This window comes from Triticum aestivum, chromosome 4B (assembly GCF_018294505.1).
Source record: "Triticum aestivum cultivar Chinese Spring chromosome 4B, IWGSC CS RefSeq v2.1, whole genome shotgun sequence".
Lineage (NCBI taxonomy): Eukaryota > Viridiplantae > Streptophyta > Magnoliopsida > Poales > Poaceae > Triticum > Triticum aestivum.
The window spans coordinates 290309970-290332346 of NC_057804.1; positions in this window are offsets into that span (position 1 = coordinate 290309970).

Genomic DNA, 22377 nt, shown 5'->3' on the forward strand with positions numbered 1-22377 from the left:
ATCTATGGGGCAGGACATCTTCCGATGCAAGGGGATGGTGGAGCGTGGGCTCAATACCAATCACCTCATGATCGCGGACTACACTCCTGATCTGAAGGTGGATGGCAAGTCCATGAAGGACATCGTCTTCTCCCTCAATGAGCAAATCAACTTCCTCTGTAGCCAGATTCACGACCTTCAAAGCGAAGTCTTTGAATATGATTCAAGGTTCAAGGTATGAGTTTAGCTGCCAGTTGCAGGATCCGAGAGACTCACTCTTCCTCTTATGGTGGCGAGCCTCTGCCATGGAAACTGGAGGACAAGCTTGCTTCTACTTCTTCACCACCACCTCCTTCACCACCAAAAGAAAACTGAGTATCGGGTATGGGCACTCCCCTTGGCTTTCGCCAAGCTTGGGGGAGGTGCCCCGGTATCGTATCATCTCCACTATCTTTTGCCTTTACTTTCTTAGTTCGATCCATGGTTATCCTGTTGGGGAACATAGTAATAATTCAAAAAATTCCTACTTGTGCATCTTCATACCCTAGAAGATCGCTAAGCGGAAGCGTTACAAGGACGCGGTCGATGGAGTCATACTCGCATCAATTCAAATCACGGAAGATCCGATCCAAGCACCAAACGGACGGCGCCTCCGCGTTCAACACACGTACAGCCCGGGGGCGTCTCCTCCTTCTTGATCTAGCAAGGGGGGAGGAGAAGTTGAGGGATAACTCAGGCAGCACGACGGCATGGTGGTGATGGAGCTCGTGGTTCTCCGGCAGAGCTTTGCTAAGCATTACAGAGGAGGAAGAGGTGTAGGAAGGAGAGGAAGGGCAGCACCAGGGCGTTTTCGAGTGCAACTGCCCTCTCTCTCCCTCACTATATATAGGGGAGGGGGGAGGAGGAGGCGCCCTAGGGTTTCCCTAGGGGGGCGGCGACTAAGGCAGATTGTATCTCCCTAGGGAAACCCTAGGGAGACTTGCCCCCCAGGCCAAGCCTGGTGGAGGCTTGCCTTCCAAGCCAGGTGGAGGCGCCCACCTCCCCAAGCAATGTGGGAAAGGGTGTGGGGGAGCACAGCCCCTTAGTGGGCTGGTTTTCCCCTTCCCCTTGGCCCATGAGGCCCTGCAACACTTGTCGGGGCCCTTGAAAACACCTTTCGGTCATGCTAGCCATAGCCCGATACCCCCGGAACACCTCCGGGCCCCAATACCTTTGTCCAATATATCGATGTTCACCTCTGGACCATTACAGAGTTCCTCATCAAGTCCGAGATTGTATCTGGGACTCTGAACAAGCTTCGGTAACCACATACTATTCCCATTACAACTCTAGCGTCACCGAACCTTAAGTGTGTAGACCCTACGGGTTCGAGAACCATGCAGACATGATCGAGATACCTCTCTGGCCAATAACCAATAGCGGGATCTGGATACCCATATTGGCTGCCACATGTTCCACAATGATCTCATCGAGTGAACCACGATGTTGGGGATTCAATCAATCCCATATACAATTCCCTTTGTCCATCGGTATGTTACTTGCCCGAGATTGGATCATCGGTATCTCCGTACCTCGTTCAATCTCGTTACTGGCAAGTCTATTACTCGTTCCATAACACATGATCCCGTAACTAACTCCTTAGTCAAATTGAGCTCATTATGATGATGCATTACCAAGTGGGCCCAGAGATACCTCTCCGTCATACAGAGTGACAAATCCCAGTCTCGATTCGTGCCAACCCAACAGACATTTTTAGAGATACTTGTAGTGCACCTTTACAGTCACCCAGTTACGTTGTGACGTTTGATACACCCAAAGCATTCCTACAGTAGCTGGGAGTTGCACAATCTCATGGTCTAAGGAAATGATACTTGACATTAGAAAAGCTCTAGCAAATGAACTACATGATCTTGTGCTATGCTTAGGATTGGGTCTTGTCCATCACATTATTCTCCTAATGATGTGATGCCGTTATCAATGACATCCAATGTCCATGGTCAGGAAACCACAACCATCTATTGATCAATGAGCTAGTCAACTAGAGGCTCACTAGGGACATATTGTTGTCTATGTATTCACACATTGTCGGTGTACTAGAGTAGGGGTACCCTAGTATCCCGAACTTGTGCACGGGCAGTTGCAGCACCCCGCGACAAGGCTTGCTGGGCGACCGCCAAGGTCCTCCGTGGTTCCCTTGGAGCCATTCAAGAACAAAGTATTCAAGCCAAGGAGACAAGGCCCCGGCAAGAGGAGCTTGCCGGGAAGGCCAACCAAGGCATTTCGAGGAACTTGCCGCGACGCGCCACGCGTCCCGGCAAGACCCGGTGAGCGACAAGCTTCCGGACGCGACAAGACAACGGCCGCGGCAAGGCGCTTGCCGCGGCAGGTTATCACTCTGCACCCGCGCTCTAGCGCATCCACCAACGTGTCGCCCCGAGGCCTTCCCAGGCACGCGCGGCAGGAGGCTGAGTAGCCAGCGGTGCGAGGTGGCAAGCGACGCTGACAAGATTGCCATTGTGGCGAGCAATGGCGTCCCTGACGGTCTTTTTCTGCACTGTTTGGGCGACACAGACGGGCATTTAATGCCTTTGTCCCCTGCCGTCAGGGTTAGGTAGGATGCACTGTACAGGTAGCTGTACCAACCACCTATTCTTTTCCTTTTTTGCCCTTGTCTATGTTGCCACCTGTCGGTGACCCCTTGAGCATATAAAAGGAGGCCCATGCGCAACGTAGAGGGGGGTTCATTGGGCTCGAAACCAGAAAACACTCACGCTCGGTCTCGTTAGCAGCTCGAGTGTACTGTAGCACTCAGCGCTCCTGAGCAAGAACTCAATACAATCAGACAAGCAGCAGTAGGAGTATTATCTCTCCGGAGAGCACCGAAGCTGGGTAAACTGCTCATGTGCTTCGCCTCGATCCGCTCTTCATGCGATCTCCGCCCCCCGCCGAACCGAAAGGGGCTCGGTCCGCCGGTCCCATAGGTGTTCGTGGATCAGCTTCCCCGACATCTTTGGTGCGCCAGGTAGGGGCGTCGAGATTGTGTGAACCTGATCCGATGTGCACACGAGCTAGATCTTCATCTTCTTCATCGACATGCCACCGAAGAAGAAAACTTCGGCGGCAGCTTCTCCGTCCACGTCACTTCCACCACCACCGGAGCAAACGGGTGGTGGAGTAGACGCCGGCAGAAGAACGGGCGTCGACGAGGAAGCTCACGATGCTGCCAGGTCCAAGGACAAGGCTGCACAGACCTCGGCGTCCGTACATGTACCGCGCCCATCTCAGGAGGCGCAGGACCGACAGCGTCATGGTACTCGCAGTACCATACGTCTGTTGAGCCTAGATCGAGCTGGTGGATCTCGGGGTGCTCAAGACTAGCATGCACGCCAACATGCTGGCACGAGCGAGGCACAGTCGCCTGGACGGGATACTGCTCCTTCTAACATAGTTAGAAGTCCAAGCATATCCCGCTCCCCGCACCGTTCGCCACTGCCTCCCACCACTCCAGCAGAAGCTTTGGCGCGAGCTCAACTGCTATTGGATTACCCTCCAACGGAAGACAAGATCGACGGATGGAGGGCCACCATTCAAAGTCTCATCGGCTTCGCCAACGGCGACACTCCGCGGCAGCCGAGTGCATCGCTGCCGCGGCAGGACCGCCAGGCACGAGCCGGTGGCGACGAAACTGGTGGGGGTGCAACCACCATGCACTCTCCACCCCGAAGGCCAAGATCGCCGATGCGCCGAATCCACCTCGACAGCGACTCCACCGCATCATCGGATCCGCAAGCTCGTCGCGATCAGCGCCAAGTTCTTCACGAACGACAGCAAGAAGACGCTCGTACTCGCATCGAGCGCTGAAGAGAAGTGCGACGTCAATCCGACAAGCGCGCTGGGCCCTCTGTTGACATGCATGCGCCAGGGGAACCAGGCGACTTGCCGTACACGGTAGGTTGCCCTGCGTTCACTCGTGAGCTGCGGCAAGTCCAGTGGCCTAGCACGAAGAATTTCAAACCAGACGTACCAGAGAAGTACGACGGCAAGTCGCATCCGTCGGAGTTCCTCAGCATCTACACCATCGCGGTGCAAGCTGCCAGGGGACGGGACGACAAGATCCTTGCCAACTACTTCCCGCTGGTGCTCAAGCCCAATGTCAGATCCTGGCTCATGCACTTGCCGGACAACTCCATATCCTCCTGGGCAGACCTGTGCCATCGGTTTGTCGGCACCTTTACGGGCGGCCACAAGCCTCATGGCCAAGAGAGCGACCTTCATCTGCTCGCCCAGAAGGAAGGAGAGCCCCTGCGCAAGTACATTCAGAGATTCAGCCGCGTACAGCACAACATCCCAGACGTCCACCCTGCCGCGGTAATCAGCGTGTTCCATCAGAACGTGTGAAACCACAGGATGCGGGAGGAGATGGTGATGTGCAAGATCAGAGACATCAGTGAGCTATATGCCCTGGCCGACAAGTGTGCAAGTGCTGAGGAAGGGAGGAAACTCCCTGGAGAGAATACAGGAGCAGGAGGATCTGATAGTGAGGAGACTGCCCCGGCAAGGAAGAACCGGCGGCGGAACAACAGGAAGAAGACAGGCAAAGATGTGCTAGTTGTTGAGCAGTCCGGCAAGAAAGCCGAAGCTGGTAGCTCCGGCAAGGAGGTTGCCGCAGCTGTGGTGATCGCCGACAAGCAGGACAGCACCAACAAGCAGTACTGCAAGATCCACCGCACCAAGCGCCATGACCTCCAGAGCTGCAAGAAGGTCGAGCAGCTTGTTAAGCAGCAAAAAGTTGAATACGAGCGACGTGACAAGGAGAAAGCCCAGGAAGGTGCTAGAGGAGCTGGCAAGAAACGTCCCGGCCGAGGAGGACGCCGCGGCAAGGCCAAGCAGCGGCAAGGAGACAGACCTCCCCGCGGCCGCGACAAGGATGAAGATGACAACAACGATGAAGATATGGATGATGACGAGACCGACGAGCAGGAGTTCCAGAAAGCCACAAAGGTCCCGTGCGTTGACGGCGGTGCTTCTCTACATACTTCACACCGCCAGCTCAAGCAGTGGGTGCGGGAAGTTAATGCGGCAGAACCACCCATCGAGTCATGCAAGCCTCTGAAATGGTCCAGCACGCCTACCATCTTTGATACTGAGGACCACCCTGATCGCATAACTGCGGTCGGGTGCTTTCCGATGTTGGTTTCACCAACTATCCGCAACCTCAAGGTCACTAAGATGCTAGTTGACGGCGGGGCCGGCTTGAACTTGATCTCCTCTGTGGTACTCCAGAAACTCCAAATCCCTGATAGCGAGCTCGAAGAGACCGGCACATTCCAAAGAATCAATCCGGGAAGGAGCAAGCCGAAGGGGAAGATCACGTTGCCGGTAACATTTGGCAGCGAGTTGAACTTCAGGACTGAGAGGGTCACTTTTGACGTTGCTGATTTTCCATTGCCTTACAATAGGATACTCGGCCGTCCAGCGCTCGCCAAATTCATGGCAGCCTCTCACTATGCATACAACGTACTGAAGATGCCAGGCCCGATAAGTGTCATCTCTGTCCCTGGCGACAAGAAGGATGCTCTTATTTGCACCGACAAGATCTACCGGGAAGCAGCAGCAGCAACAGATCGCAAGTCACTTGCCGTTGAAGCTCCCGGGGCGAAGAAGAAGACCAAGTCCGGCAAGAGCTCTGATGCCCACTCCGGCAAGCGCACCTCTTCGGAGTGCTGCGCTACCGTCGAGGACGCACCATCGAGCTCCACCGGCAAGTGTAAGAAGACAATGGCAGCTCCACCAGAGACCAAGAAGGTGTCCGCCAAGGAGGACGGCACTGGTGGTACCTTCACCATCAGTTCCACTCTCGACCCTAAATAGGAAAGCGCGCTCATTGCTTTCCTGTGGGCGAACGTCGACGTGTTTGCATGGCAACCGTCTGACATCCCCGGTGTTCCCAGGAAAGTAATCGAGCACCATCTTGCCGTCTGTCCTCATGCGCGGCCCGTCAAGCAGAAAGTCAGGAAACAGGCAGTGGAGCACCAAGAATTCATTGCAGAAGAGATCAAGAAATTGGAAGCAGCAGGCCTTGTCAGAGGAGTGCTTCACCCTATGTGGTTGGCCAATCCTGTAGTCGTGCGTAAGGCAAACGGGAAATGGAGGCTTTGTATCGACTTTACCGATGTCAATAAAGCTTGTCCCAAAGACCCATTTCCCTTGCCGCGCATCGACCAGATTGTTGACTCCACAGCCGGATGTGACTTGCTATCATTTCTTGATGCATACTCAGGATACCATGAGATCTTCATGGCAGAAGAGGATGAGGAGAAGACCGCGTTCATCACCCCATGTGGCACATACTGTTTCGTACGAATGCCCTTCGGTTTAAAGAATGCTGGTTCAACATTTGCAAGGGTAGTTCATGATGCTTTTGAGCCACAAATGCACATAAATGTGGAAGCCCACATGGATGACATAGTGGTCAAGAGCAAGGACAAGGCAACTCTGATTCAAGATTTAGACGAAACCTTTGCAAATCTGCGCAGGATCAACCACAAGCTTAACCCCGAGAAGTGTGTGTTTGGAGTCCCTTCCGGCAAGCTTCTCGGGTTCTTCGTGTCTCAGCGGGGAATTGAAGCCAATCCCGACAAGATCAAGGCCATTGAGCAGATTGAAGCACCAAAGCGCGTCAAGGATGTACGAAGACTTGCCAGTTGCGTAGCTGCTCTCAGCAGGTTTATCTCTAGGTCTGCTAAGCGCGCCCTGCCATTTTTCAAAATATTGAAAAAGGCAGGTCCAATGAAATGGACTCCGGAAGCGGAGGCTGCGTTGCAGGACTTGAAGAGATACCTGTCCTCCACTCCAACACTTGTCGCACCTAAGCCACAAGAGAAGTTGCTGCTATATATAGCGACAACCAATCAAGTGGTTAGTGCTACGTTAGTAGTGCAGAGGCGGATGATGAGCCAGCAACCACGGCAGATGCATCCAGCGACAAGCAGATGACTTCACCGGCAAGCTCTGGTCCCGACAAGGATGGATCTGCGCAGGAGCATGAGAAGATGCAGAAGAAAATGGTGCAGCGCCCAGTTTACTTTGTCAGTTCCCTTCTGCAGGGGGCTAGGTCAAGGTACTCCGGTGTGCAGAAATTGCTTTTCGGCCTCCTCATGGCCTCGAGAAAGCTGCGCCATTACTTCCAAGCACATGAGATCACAGTTGTCACTCGCTTTCCGCTGAAGAGGATACTGCAGAATCCAGAAGCAACAGGCAGGATTGTCGAGTGGGCACTGGAACTGTCAAGCTTTGGCCTCAAGTTTGAGAGCACTTCAACTATCCAAAGCAGAGCATTGGCAGAATTCATAGCAGAATGGACGCCAACACCAGATGACGAGATTCCAGAAACGAGCATCCCCGTCAAGGAAGCAAGCAAAGAGTGGCTGATGTACTTTGACGGTGCCTTCTCGCTACAAGGCGCCGGTGCAGGCGTGCTACTTGTTGCACCCACCGGAGAACACCTCAAGTACGTAGTCCAGATGCACTTCCCCAAGGAGCAAGCAACGAACAATACTGTAGAGTATGAAGGATTGCTTGCCGGTCTCAGGATCGCGGCAGACCTTGGGGTCAAGAAGCTCATTGTCAGGGGTGACTCACAGCTTGTCGTCCGCCAAGTGAACAAGAATTATCAGAGTCCATTGATGGAAGCTTACGTTGATGAAGTGAGAAAGCTAGAAGAGCACTTGACGGCCTGCAGATGGAACATGTTCCAAGAGCTCAAAATGACATTGCTAATGGCCTGTCGAACTGCGCCGCACTTAAGTTACCTGTGGAACCAGGGATCTTTGTGCTCAAGCTGACCCAACCGTCTGTAACACCGTCAACTGGACAGAGCAAGAAGAGAAAGTTGATTTCTGGTGACTATTTTCCGACACACATGTATTACGGTTTCCGGTTAATACAATTATAGCATGAACAATAGACAATTATCATGAACAAGGAAATATAATAATAACCATTTTATTATTGCCTAGGGCATATTTCCAACAGTCTCCGACTTGCACTAGAGTCAATAATCTAGTTACATTGTGATGAATCGAACACCCATAGTGTGTTGGTGTTGATCATCTTTTGCTCGTGGAAGAGGTTTAGTCAACGGGTCTGCAATATTCAGATCCGTATGTACTTCGCAAATCTCTAATTCATATTGTAGATGCTGCTTCCACGCTCCACTTAGAGCTATCCCAAATGGTTGCTCCACTATACGTATCCGGTTTGCTACTCAGAGTCATCTAGATAGGTGCTAAAGCTTGCATCAACATAACCCTTTACGCCAAACTCTTTATCACCTCCATAACCGAGAAACATTTCCTTATTACTCTAAGGACACTTTTGACCGTTGTCCAATGATCCACTCCTGGATCACTCTTGCACCTCCTTTCCAGACACGTGGCAAGGCACATATCAGGTGCGGTACACCGCATGGCATATCGTATAGAGCCTATGGTTAAGCACAGGGGATGACTTTCGTACTTTCTCTTTCTTCTGTCGTGGTCGAGTTTTAAGTCTTAACTTCACACCTTACAACTCAAGCAAGAACTCCTTCTTTGACTGATCCATTTTGAACTCCTTCAAAATCATGTTAAGGTATGTGCTTTGTGAAAGTCTTATCAGGCGTCTTGATCTATCTCTATAGATCTTGAGACCCAATATGTAAGTAGTTTTACCCAGGTCTTCCTTTGAAAAACTCCATTCAAACAACCCTTTATGCTTTCCAGAAATTCTACATCATTTCCAATCAACAATATGTCGTCCACATATACTTATCAGAAATGTTGTAGTGCTCCGACTCACTTTCTTGTAAATACAAGTTTCTTGCAAACTTTGTATAAACCCAAAAGCTTTGATCACCTCATCAAAGCATATCTTATAACTCCGAGATGCTTGCTCCGGTCCATAGAAGGATCGCTGGAGCTTGCATACCTTTTAGCATCCTTAGGACCGACAAAACCTTCTAGTTGTATCACATATAGCCTTTCCTCATGGAAACCGTCAAAGAAATATTGTTTTGACATCCATCTGTCACATTTCGTAAATGAAAATGCAGCAACTGCTAACATAATTCTAATAGAATTCAGCTTCGCTATGATTGAGAGAGTCTCATCACAGTCAACTCCTTGAACTTGTCGGAAACTTCTTTGAGACAATCGAGCTTCATAAATGGTGACATTACCATCAATGTCTGTCTTCTTCTTAAAGATCCATTTATTCCCAATGGCTTGCTGATCATCGGGCAAGTCCACCAAAGTCCATACTTTGTTCTCATACATGGATCCTATCTCGAATTTCATGGCTCCTAGCCATTTGTTGGAATCCGGGCCCACCATTTCTTCTCCATAGCTCGTAGGTTCACCGTTGTGCAACAACATGACCTTTTTAAGACAGGGTTACCACTCAAAAGTTGTATGCACTCCTGTCGACCTACGAGGTTTGATAGTAACTTGATCTGAAGCTTCATGATCATCATCATTAGCTTTCTCTTCAACTGACGTAGGTGCCACAGAAACATCTTTCTGTGCTGCGCTACTCGGTGGTTGAAGTAAAGTTTCAACAACCTCATCAAGTTCTATCTTCCTCCCACTCACTTCTTTCAAGAGAAACTCTTTCTCGAGAAAGGACCTGTTCTTAGCGACAAACACTTTGCCCTCAGATCTAAGATAGAACATATAACCAATCGTCTTCTTTGGGTATTCTATGACGACACAATTGTCCGCTTTGGGTTGAAGCTTTTCTGGCTAAAGCCTATCAACATAAGCAACGTAGCCCCAAACCTCAAGAAACGAAAACTTAGGTTTCTTGCCAAACCATAGTTCATACGGTGTCATCTCCACGGACTAAGATGGTTCTCTATTTAAAGTGAATGTAGTTGTCTCTGATGCATAACCCCAAAACGATAGCGGTCAATCGGTAAGAGACATCATAGATTGCACCATATCCAATAGAGTGCGATTACGGCATTCAGACACACCATTACGCTATGGTGTTCCATGTGGCGTCAACTGTGAAACAATTCCACCTTGTCTTAAGTGATTGCCAAACTCATAACTCATTACTCTCCCCTTGATCACATCATAGGAACTTGATCTTCTTGTTACGATGATTCTCAACTTCACTCTAAAATTGCTTGAACTTTTCAAATATTTCGGACTTATTCTTCATTATAAACATGCCCATATCTACTCAATTCATTGGTGAAGGTGAGAAAATAACGATATCCACCGCACGTGTCAACACTCATCGGACCGCACACATCAGCATGTATGATTTGCAACAAGTCACTTGCCCGTTCTATTGTTCCAAAAAACAGGGTTTTAGTCATCCTGCCAATGAGGCATGGTTCACATGTGCCAAGTGATTCAAAATCAAGTGACTTCAAAAGTCCCTCAGCCTAGAGGTTCTTCATGCGCTTTACATCAATATGACCTAAGCGGCAATGCCACAAGAAAGTGGTACTATCATTATCAATGCTACATCTTTTGGCATCAATGTTATGAACATGTGTATCACTACGACCGAGATTCAATAAACCATTCTATTATTAATGTAAACAGAATAACCATTATTCTATGACTTAAATGAATAACCGCATTGCAATAAACATGATCTGATCATGTTCATGCTCAAGGCAGACATCAATGCAAATAACATTTATATAGGTTCAACACTAATCTCGAAGGTAGAGGGAGCGTGCGATGGTGATCACATCGACCTTGGAAACACTTCCAACACACATCGTCACCTTGCCCTTAGGTAGTCTTTGTTTATTCCATAGCTTTTGTTTCAAGTTACCAATATTAGCAACTGAACCGATATCTAATACCCAGGTGCTACTAGGAGTACTAGTAAGGTACACATCAATAACACATATATCAAATATACTTTTGTTGAAGTTGTCAGCCTTCTTATCCACCAAGTATTTGAGGCTGTTCCGCTACCAGAGACCGTTCCCCTAATAGAAGCACTTCGTCTCGGGTTTATGTTCTTGGGATTCTTCACTGGAGCGGCAACTGGCTTGCCATTCATGAAGTTTCCCTTCTTGTCCTTGCCCTTCTAGAAACCAGTGATCTTGTTAACCATCAACCCTTGATGCTCCTTCTTGATTTCTACCTTCACGGCCTTAAGCACGACGAACAGTTCCGGGATCATCTTCCCTTGCATGTTATAGTTCATTGCGAAGCTCTAGTAGCTTGGTGATAGTGACTGGAGAACTTTGTCAGCCACTCTCTTATCTGGAAGATTAACTCCCACTTGATTCAAGCGATTGAAGTACCCTTACATTCTGAGCACATGCTCACTGGCTGAGCTATTCTCCCCATCTTGTAGGCAAAGATCTTGTCAGAGGTCTCAAACCTCTCAACACGGGCATGAGCCTGAAATACCAATTTCATCTCTTGGAACATCTCGTATGTTCCATGGCGTTCAATAACGCCTTTGGAGCCCCGATTCTAAGCCGTAAAGCATGGCGCACTAAACTATCAAGTAGTCATCAGAACGTGTCTGCCAGATGTTCACAACATCCACAGACTACGCTAGAGGGGTTGGCACATGGAGTGGTGCATCAAGGACAGAAGCCTTCTATGTAGCAGTGAGGACAATCCTCAGACTACGTCCCAAGTCCACATAATTGCTAACAATATCTTTCAACTTAGTCTCTCTCTAGGAACGTATTAAAACAGGAGCTAAAGCGCGAGCTATTGCTCTACAACATAATTTGCAAGGACAATTTAGACTATGTTCATGATAATGAGTTCAACTAATCAAATTATTTAATGAACTCCCACTCAGATAGACATCCCTCTAGTCATCTAAGTGATACATGATCCGAATCGACTAGGCCATGTCCGATCATCACGTGAGACAGACTAGTCATCAACAGTGAACATCTCCATGTTGATCGTATCTACCATACGACTCATGTTCGACCTTTCAGTCTCTTGGGTTCCTAGTCCATGTCAGGACATGCTAGGCTCGTCAAGTCAACCTAAGTGTTTCACACGTGTAAATCTGGCTTACACCCGTTGTATGCGAATGTTAGAATCTATCATACCCGATCATCATGTGGTGCTTCGAAACAATGAACCTTCGCAATGGTGCACAACTAGGGGGAACACATTTCTTGAATTTTTAGTGAGGGATCATCTTATTTATGATACCGTCATTCTAAGCAAATAAGATGTAAACATGACAAACATCACATGCAAATCATAAAGTGACATGATATGGCCAATATCATCTTGCGCCTTTGATCTCCATCTTCGAGGCGTGACATGATCACCATCGTCACCGGCATGACACCATGATCTCCATCATCATGATCTTCATCATCGTGTCTTCATGAAGTTGTCCCGCCAACTATTACTTCTACTACTATGGCTAACGGTTAGCAATAAAGTAAAGTAATTACATGGCGTTTATATTGACTCGCAGGTCATACAATAAATTAAGACAACTCCTATGGCTCCTACCGGTTGTCATTCTCATTGACATGCAAGTCCTGATTCCTATTACAAGAACATGATCAATCTCATACATCACATATATATAATTCATCACATCCTTTTGGCCATATCACATCACATAGCATACTTGGCAAAAAAACAAGTTAGACGTCGTCTAATTGTTGTTGCATGTTTTACGTGGCTGCTATGGGTTTGTAGAAAGAACGTTTCTTACCTACGCAAAAGCCCCAATGTTGATATGCCAATTGCTATTTACCTTCATAAGGACCCTCTTCATAGAATCCAATTCGACTAAAGTGGGAGAGACAGACACCCGCTAGCCACCTTATGCAACAAGTGCATGTCAGTCGGTGGAACTTGTCTCACGTAAGCGTACATGTAAGGTCGGTTCGGGCCGCTTCATCCTATAATGCCGCTGAATCAAGATAGGACTAGTAACGGTAAGCAAATTGACCAAATCATCGCCCACAACTACTTGTGTTCTAATAATGCATAGAATCTACACATAGACCTAGCTCATGATGCCATTGTTGGGGAACGTAGTAATAATTCAAAAAGATTCCTATGTGTCACCAAGATCAATCTAGGAGATGCTAGCAACGAGAGATAGGGAGTGCATCTTTATACCCTTGAAGGTTGCTAAGCGGAAGCGTTACAAGAACGCGGTTGATGGAGTCGTACTCGCGGCGATTCAAATCGCAGAAGATCCGATCCAAGCGCCGAACGGACGGTGCCTCCGTGTTCAACACACGTACAGCCTGGGGTCGTCTCCTCCTTCTTGATCCAGCAAGGGGGGAGGAGAAGTTGAGGGAGAACTCCGGCAGCACGACGGTGTGGTGGTGATAGAACTCGTGGTTCTCCGGCAGAGCTTCACTAAGCACTACAGAGGAGGAAGAGGTGTAGGAAGGATAGGAAGGGCAACACCAGGGCGTGTCCGGGTGCGGCTACCCTCTCTCTCCTTCAATATATATAGGGGAAAGGGAGAGGAGGAGGTGCTCTAGGGTTTCCCCTAGGGGGCGGTGGCTAAGGCAGATTATATCTCCCTAGGGAAACCCTAGGGAGACTTGCCCCCCAAGCCAAGCCTGGCGGAGGCTTGCCTCCCAAGCCAGGTGGAGGCGCCCCACCTCCCCAAGCAACGTGGGAAAGGGTGTGGGGGCACACAACCCTTTGTGGGCTGGTTTTCCACCTCCCCTTGGCCCATGAGGCCCTGCAACACTTGCCGAGGCCCCCGAAAATATCTTTCGGTCATGCAGGCCATAGCCCGGTACCCCCGAAACACTTCCGGACTCCAATACCCGGCGTCCAATATGTTGATCTTCACCTCCGGCCAATTCCGGAGTTCCTCGTCACTTCCGGGATCTCATCTGGGACTCCAAACAACCTTCGGTAACCACATACTATTCCCATTACAACTCTAGCATCACCGAACCTTAAGTGTGTAGACACTACGGGTTCGGGAACCATGCAGACATGATCGAGACACCTCTCTGGACAATAACTAATAGCGGGATCTGGATAACCATATTGGCTCCCACATGTTCCACGATGATCTCATCGGATGAACCACGATGTTGGGGATTCAATCAATCCCGTATACAATTCCCTTTGTCCATCAGCATGTTACTTGCCCGAGATTCGATCGTCGGTATCTCCGTACCTCGTTCAATCTTGTTACCGGCAAGTCTCTTTACTCGTTCCATAACACATGATCCCATGACTAACTCTTTAGTCACATTGAGCTCATTATGATGATGCATTACTGAGTGGGCCCAGAGATACCTATCAGTCATATGGAGTGACAAATCCCAGTCTCGATTCGTGCCAACCCAACAGACACTTTGGGAGATACCTGTAGTGCACCTTTATAGTCACCCAGTTACATTGTGATGTTTGATACACCCAAAGCATTCCTACGGTATCCGGGAGTTGCACAATCTCGTGGTCTAAGGAAATGATACTTGACATTAGAAAAGCTCTAGCAAACGAACTACATGATCTTGTGCCGTGCTTAGGATTGGGTCTTGTCCATCACATCATTCTCCTAATGATGTGATCCCGTTATCAATGAAATCCAATGTCCATGGTCAAGAAACCACAACCATCTATTGATCAACGAGCTAGTCAACTAGAGGCTCACTGTTGGATGTTGGGTTTCGGCAGACCCTTAAGGTTCAAGCTCTGGGGTGCGCACGAAGATCTTCCCCCTACCGATCTACGTCCCGATCGCCTGGTGAGAATCTAAGGTAAAACGATGAACAACACGAGGGGCACAAGATTTATACTAGTTCGGGCCACCGTTGTGGTGTAATACCCTACTCCAGTGTGTGGTGTGGTGGATTGCCTCAGGGGCTGATGATGAACAGTACAAAGGGTGAACAGTCTCGCGAGAGGTGTTCTTGAGCTGGTGCGATGAACTGCTTGGGTGAGTTCGATCGCCCCTCTGTCTAGTGAGCCTTCTATCAGACGCCTCTACTCCGTGGTGGCTAGCCCTATTTATAGAGGCTCAGGTCCTCTTCCCAAATATTGAGCGGGAAGGGCGCCAACAATGGCCTTTTCGAAGGGGAACATCTAGTACAAGTTATCCTGACTAAAGTTGGTCTTTGGCTGCCAAAGGCCGTGGCAATGACGCCGTCTTTGGCTCCACGGTGACCTCCATCCTGCCGCTATGCTGGTCTTGGTCTCGTTGCACTGAAATGGCAACCATTGCCTGATGCCTCAGTTTTCCACGCATGTGCTTGCCCCCTTTGCACCAAAGAGGAAACAAGGACACTGTGCAGGCCAGCGCCCACCTGGTCTCGATCGTCATAGCTTGCGTCACGAGCACCTCGCGAGGTACCCTGCCTTGATCTCTCCGCCACCTCGCGAGCCTACCTGGCGAGGCCGTTCCTGAGGAAGCCTTGTGTCATTCGCCCCGCGAGGCTTGGCCCCTCGCGTGGGTCTTGAGTCCTGCGCTGATGAAGATGGGCCATACTGGGCCACCACTTGAGCCACGCCATAGGCCGCAGGTAGGCAAGTCTGGGGACCCCCGTTCCCAGAACACCGATAGTAGCCCCCGGGCCCAAGGCGCGCTCGGACTTGGCTTAGCGGAGAAGCAAAGGGGCAAGTGCGGAGTGCCGCGGGCCCCATCAGCCTGCGGCCTTGGGCGCCGCATGGAGGTTGATTGGACGTGGGCGTCTCCACTTCCCCATGCCGCCTCGGCAACCACCCGACTTGACAAGTCCCTGCATGCAAAAACGAGTGATGATTACGTGTGATCATGGAGGCCGACAGTTGGCCTCCTCCGGTTATAAATGCGGGAGGGCACAAGCCCCCGCTGCACATCATCCCCCTCGCTTCCTTCTTTCTCCCCATCCCAGCTGCTCGCCGTCTATTATGGCGCCACCGAAGAGGTTCTTGGTCGTGAAGAAGGGAAAGGCTTGTCAGGAAGGGCCTGACTCTCCTCCGCCCAAGCACAGCCGGGGTCGTCCCCGCAAGCATCCTGCGTCTCCTGCAACGGCTCCTCGTGGTCGCGGCCGCGATCTCCTAGTGGGCATGGGAAGGCGTGCCGTGGCTGCGCGACCTCCCAGGCCGCGCTTCCAGTTGGCGGAGGAGATGCCAGACTTCGTCATGTGGTTAGTGGACCCAACCGGCAGCTGGCCCCGGCTTCCTCACTTTTTTGTAGGTGAACTCCCGGCTGGCGCTCCTGGTGGCCTCTGGCTTCAAGAGGACGGTTGCTGCAATAGGGCCTCCTGGGCCTCACTGGAGATTTCTGTCACTAGGAACGTGGCCCTGACCCGCGGCTGGCAAACGTTTGCCTGCATGCGGGGCCTAAGCCAGCGGTGCACCCTGCATTTCAAGTTTGACGGCGACGCCACCCTCTACGTGAGGGTGTTTGGAGAAGATGGCCGCCGCGTCGAGTGCTGCCGCGAAGATGATGATGGCGGCTGGGTGCCCATCCTCGGTGTCGGTCGGAATGAGGATGAAGGCGGGCGCGTCGCCGGTGGGGCTCGCAACTCGCCAAGCCTTGGTGGCTCCCCCTCAGACGGCAGCTCCTCCAGCGGTGGCTGCGACCAGCCTCCATGCCGTCGCGCTTGCCTAGAGGGAGGAAGCGGGTCAGCCCACCGTCGCGCCTCGATGAAGCGCGAGGAGAGGTCCGACTGAGCTCCGGAGGCAGTACGATCCCTCGCCGCAAGCTGGCGCTGAGCAAGCCATGTCTATTTTGTTTTTCTCCCTTCCCCGCGCAAAGAGAGAGTAGTGTAGGGCAATTTTTGTTATTCCTGTGCTATGTTTAGTGCCGCAAGCTCGCTTGTAGGAATTACTTAGCTCGGGGGGGGGGGACTTGCCGTAGTCTTTGCTTCCCGAGGTTGGAGCCTCGTTGCACGCTTTGTGGCCTACAAGAATTAGTCAGGAGAGGTAATCTTCCGCTCTCAGTCATGAGGGCAACCGACTCGGGCCCTATGTTCATGGCGCGATGCCCGTGGGGCGTGGACCGGGAGGAGTGCTCCCGTGATGGACTTGGGTAGGAAAGCCACACAAGACCAGGTCAGTAAACGCTCACGAGGGCACCCGCGTAGCCCCCTCGCGAGACTTGCGGTAGAGAAAACGAGCCAAGTAGGTGACAAAGATAAAGAGTCACAGGCCGGGGATGGCAACAACGCTAAAACCAACTTCCAATAAAAATTCAAATAGAGACGAACAAGCCAAGCACAGAAAGCAAATGAAAAAGCCACGTCTGGCACCTAATCTAGTCTTCGACGTCTTCTCACCAGCGCGGACCTAAGTGCTGCCACTGGGCGTGGGCGGGAGCCCCTGAGGCCTGAGGGCGGCTCTCCGGAGACTCCGGGGCGTGTACAACCTCAACTCTTTATTATGTGAGAGTGTCATGGGCGGCGAGCTTCACAGGCATTGGCCTTCTTCACAGGCTCCGGGCCTTTCTCGGGGCAATGAGCTTCACAGGTGTTGGCCTTCTTCACAGGCACCGGGCCTTTCTCGGTTCGTCTAGCTTCACAGGCGTCGGGCCTTCTTTACAGGCACCGGGCCTTTCTCGGTTCGTCTAGCTTCACAGGCGCTGGACCTTCTTTACAGGTGTTGGGCCTTTCTTCAAGGGTAGAATTTCCGGAGGTGCTGAATGTTCCACGCGTTCGGGATGGGCACCCCCTCCTGAGTCTCCAAGCGTGCGGCGCCAGGCCTGGAGACATGAACAACCTTGAATGGGCCCTCCCACATGGGAGAGAGCTTGTGCAGCCCTTCCCTGGAGAGCACCCGTCTGAGCACGAGGTCACCTACCTCGAGGGTCCTGGGACGGATGTTGCGGCAGTGGTACCGCCGCAACGCCTGTTCTTATCTTGCTGCTCGACGCATAGCCTCCCGATGGTGTTCCTCCCCCAGCACAAGGTCCACCCCCTGCATGGCATCCTGCTGTGCTTCATCGAAAGCCAGGTCCCGTGCGGAGCGATGCCTGACCTCGTGAGGAAGAACCACCTTAGCACCATAGACGAGGAAGAATGGGGTTTCGCCGGTCGACTTGGTAGCGGTCGTGTAGATGGACCATAGCATGGACTGAAGCTCGTCGTGCCATCCCCTTCCGCGGGCCTCCAGCATCTTCTTGAAGGTCCGGGTTTTGAGGCCTTTCAAGACCTCCGTGTTGGCACGTTCATCCTGGCCGTAGCTCCGAGGGTGTTCCACCGAAGCGTAGCATATCTGCGTTCCAAGGTTAGCAAAATATGTTTTGAAGAGATTGCTGGTGAACTGCGAACCATTGTCGGTGATGATGCAATTAGGTACCCCAAACCGGCTCACGTGGCCCTTGATGAACTTGACCGCTGAGCCATCCGGGATGGTGCAGACAGCTTCCACCTCTACCCACTTTGTGAACTTGTCAATGGCGACGTAGAGGTAGTGGTAGCCCCCTCGCGACCGAGGAAACGGGCCAAGGATGTCCAGTCCCCAAACGGCGAATGACCATGAGAGGGGAATGGTTTGAAGGCCCTGAGCCAGCTGATGAATCTGCTTGGCGTGGAACTGACAGGCTTCACAAGGCTTCACCAGCTCGATTGCATCGCTGAATGTCGTTGGCCAATAGAACCCGCTGCGAAATGCCTTGCCGACGAGTGTCCGTGAAGACGAATGGTGCCTGCAATCTCCATCGTGAATGTCTGCCAGTAACTCTTTCCCTTGCTCCATGGAGATGCAAAGCAGGGAAATGTCATTCGGCCGCTTTCGATAAAGCTCTCCGTCTTGGATGCAGTAGGCCGTGGCCTGCCACGCCACGTGTTCCGCGTCCTCCTCCTTTTCTGGCAGAATCCTTTGCATTAAGTCCTTTAACTCCGTGGTCCAACATCCCTCCTGAGGCTCTAGCGCCAGGAGCAGGCGCACTCTGGAGGTCGGGCCGCAGGCCGGGGCTCCCGAGGCAGGCGGTTGAGGGAGCTCCTCCCGAGGCTGCACTGTGCTTGATATTAATGGCGCTGCTGAAGGTTTGAAGAGTCGTTCCTTGAAGACGCCAGGCTCCTGAGGCAACCGCCTAGACGCCCTCCTGGCGATGTCATCAGCCTCTTGGTTGGTGCCGCGAGGCACATGCTGCAACTCCAACCTGCAAAACTGTTTCTCCATCTTGCGGACTTCCGCAAGATATGCTTCCATGTGCTCGTCCTTCGGCTTGTACACCTTGTTGGAGAAGTTGACGAGAAGTTGAGTCGCCCTTGATGATGAGGCGCTTTACCCCCAAGGTGGCCGCAGCTTTCAAGCCTGCTATTAGACCCTCATATTCTGCTATGTTGTTGGAGACCTTCTCTCCATGCTGGAAGTAGAGCTGCACATCATAGTAGAGCTTGTCCTCAGTGGGAGATATGAGCACTGCGCCAGCCCCCACGCCATGTCGCGAGAATGCCCCGTCGAAGTACATGACCCAGCCATCCGGCGCTTCACTTCCTGGGGAAAGCGACCGATCCTCACCTGCTTCGAGCCCTGGTGCCTCCGTCCATTCCGCCACAAAATCTGCAAGTGCGGCTCCCTTGATGACTCTGGTCGTACTGAATTCCAGATGAAACGCTTGCAACTCGATGTTCCATTCAGCGACCCTTCCAGCTAAGTTGGGTCTCCTTAGTACCCTTTCCAAGGAATATTCTGAGATGACCTTGATGGGATGGCCTTGAAAGTAGTGGTGCAGCTTGTGTTAGGCCACTAGCAATGCAAGGAGGAGTTTTTGGGGCATGGGGTATCGCGCCCTTGCGTCCCGCAACACTGTGCTAACAAAGTACACGGGGTGGTCAACGAGGCTGAGGGTGCTGGCGTGGGCTGCGTCTTCCGGAGGTCAAGGCACCTCCTGAGGCGATGGAGCCCCTAGTGCCTGGTCGCCTGGCGTGGCCTCCTCTACTCTAGGTGCGTCCCCCTACTGTGGGCGACCCCCATCTGCCATGGTCGCGATCTTCGCGAGGCCTTCTTGGCCTTGCTCCGCTTCGGCTAGGGCCATGGCTGGCACGGCCTTGACCTGGTGCTCCTCCCTAACCGTCACCAGGGCTGCGCTGGCGGAGTAGGGCGTGGCTGCAAGGTAGAGCACCAAGGGCTCCTGAGGGCACGGAGCCACCATCATCGGAGGGCTGGTAAAGTACTTCTTGAGATCTTGAAATGCCTTGTCGGCCTCCTCCGTCCATTCGAACGGGCCCTTCTTCTTCATCAGCTTGAAGAAAGGCAGTGCTTGCTCCCCTAGCTTGGAGCTGAAGCGTCCCAACGCGATTACTCGCCCGGTGAGCTTCTGCATTTCTCTAAGGGTCTTCGCTGGACTCATGTCTGTCAGGACCCCGACTCGATGTCACATCGATCTAGCCAGTAACACTTCATATCACTTTGCGGCCTCACGCACGGTGTTCCCACGGGTGTCGCCTTACCTTTGCCCGGGACCGTTTGCGCCTTTTGGCTCACGTATATGATAGTGTCGCTAGCATCCATATGATAAAGAGCCCGGGCTGACATGACTAGTCGTAAACCCAAAGTGGCACAGACTTACAGGGACAGGCATCCATGACCCAGCTTCGAACGTGTCGGTCATCAGCAAGTGGGTCCGGGCTGTAGCACTGGGCTAGCAGGACTCCGGTAAACCGGGCTGTAGCGGGCTAACAGGACTCCGGTACTCAAAGCGTGACATTTCCCCGAAGGGACAGACACAGGAACGAAGAAGGACACATGCCGGCCAGCCTAAGTGTTCTAGAGCAGTAGCAAGCTACCATGGCTCAGCGGTAACACTAGGAGACATTTCCCGGTAAGAGAGGCTACTAAAGATAAACAACTAGATAGTCAGATCCCACACATACCAAGCATTTCAATCACACACACAGTATGCTCGATATGTGCAAATACAACGAAGCATCACAACATGACTCTACGACACAAGTACTTTATTCATTAGGCTCCGAGGAGCGAGATATTACAAACATGGGTCTCATGACCCAACACTCAGAGCATACAAGTCAAAGCACAAGCGGAAGCTATCATGTCTGAGTACAGACATCTATAAATGAAAAAGGCTGAGAAGCCTGACTATCTATCAGATCCTGCCGGGGCACAAGATCGTAGCTGAGGTATCAAGCTAAACGTCGAAGTCCACATGAAACTACTAGCGAGACCGAAGTCTCTCTGCAAAACATAAAATAGGCAAACGTGAGTACAAATGTACCCAGCAAGACTTACATCAGAACTATCTACATATGCATCATTATCAACAAAGGGGTGGTGGGGTTTAACTGCAGCAAGCCAGCTTTGACTCGGTGGCTATCCTAAACTACGACTGCAATGTAACTCTTTTGAGGTGGCGCACACGAGTCCACATATTCACCATATCAATACACCACTATGGAATCGCTCCCGTCTCCCTACGAGAACGCCATCCATAGCACTCACGCTTATCTTGCGTATTTTAGAGTATCCACTTTCACTTGTCTATGAACTGATATAAGCAACCCAGAGGTCCTTTTCCGTGGACACGGCTATTCGAATAGATTAGGTTAACCCTGCAGGGGTGTACTTCTTCACACACGCTCTCACCACTTACCGCCGTTTACACGACATGTACTCGGCAACCTTCAAGCGGAAGCCGAACGTGGGTGTCGGCCACGACCTACCTAATCACCTAAGTCTCTAGTCCAGGTTTATCGCCTATTCGGGTTCCATCCATGAGGAGATCCGGCCGGAGTTTCGCTCACAGCCCCAAACGATGTGAACAGGGTTCCCGAGACACCAAACGGGCGCCCGGTACACCGTGCCACGTGCCTACCGCATCACAGCCCACCCCTACGGTCAGCGCTGCCCACGGCCTCCAGCATACTACAAACACCAGAAACTACTTGCAACTCCTGGACAGAGGACAAGGGTGATCAAGAAGCCGAGAGGGTCCATTGGTTTCGGGCCCAATGCGTGGTAGTAGCTGAATCATGGATCACAAACACAGAACTCAGTTCCTGAGGACGGCTGCAATGAGACAACCCACCATGTACTCCTACATGGCCTCTCACCGCTACCTTTACCAAATCGTGTTCACACACTTAGCTCACACACAGTAGGACATGTTCACACGCCTCTGATTCATCCCCGATGAATCAGACCTGACTCAACCCTAAGCAATAGCAGGCATGACAAACAAACATGAATGAGTAGGCACATCAGGGCTCAAACAACTCCTACTCATGCTAGTGGGTTTCATCTATTTACTGTGGCAATGACAGGTCATGCAAAGGACAAAGGGGTTCAGCTACCGCAGCAAGTAACAGATGAATCGGTGTTGTCCTAATGTAGTAAAAGAGAGCAGGAGCGAGAGAGTAGGATTGTATCGGAATGAACAAGGGGGTTTTGCTTGCCTGGCACTTTTGAAGATAACATTGAGTCTTCATCAGTGTCAACGATCACATCATCGGTATCACGTCTATCG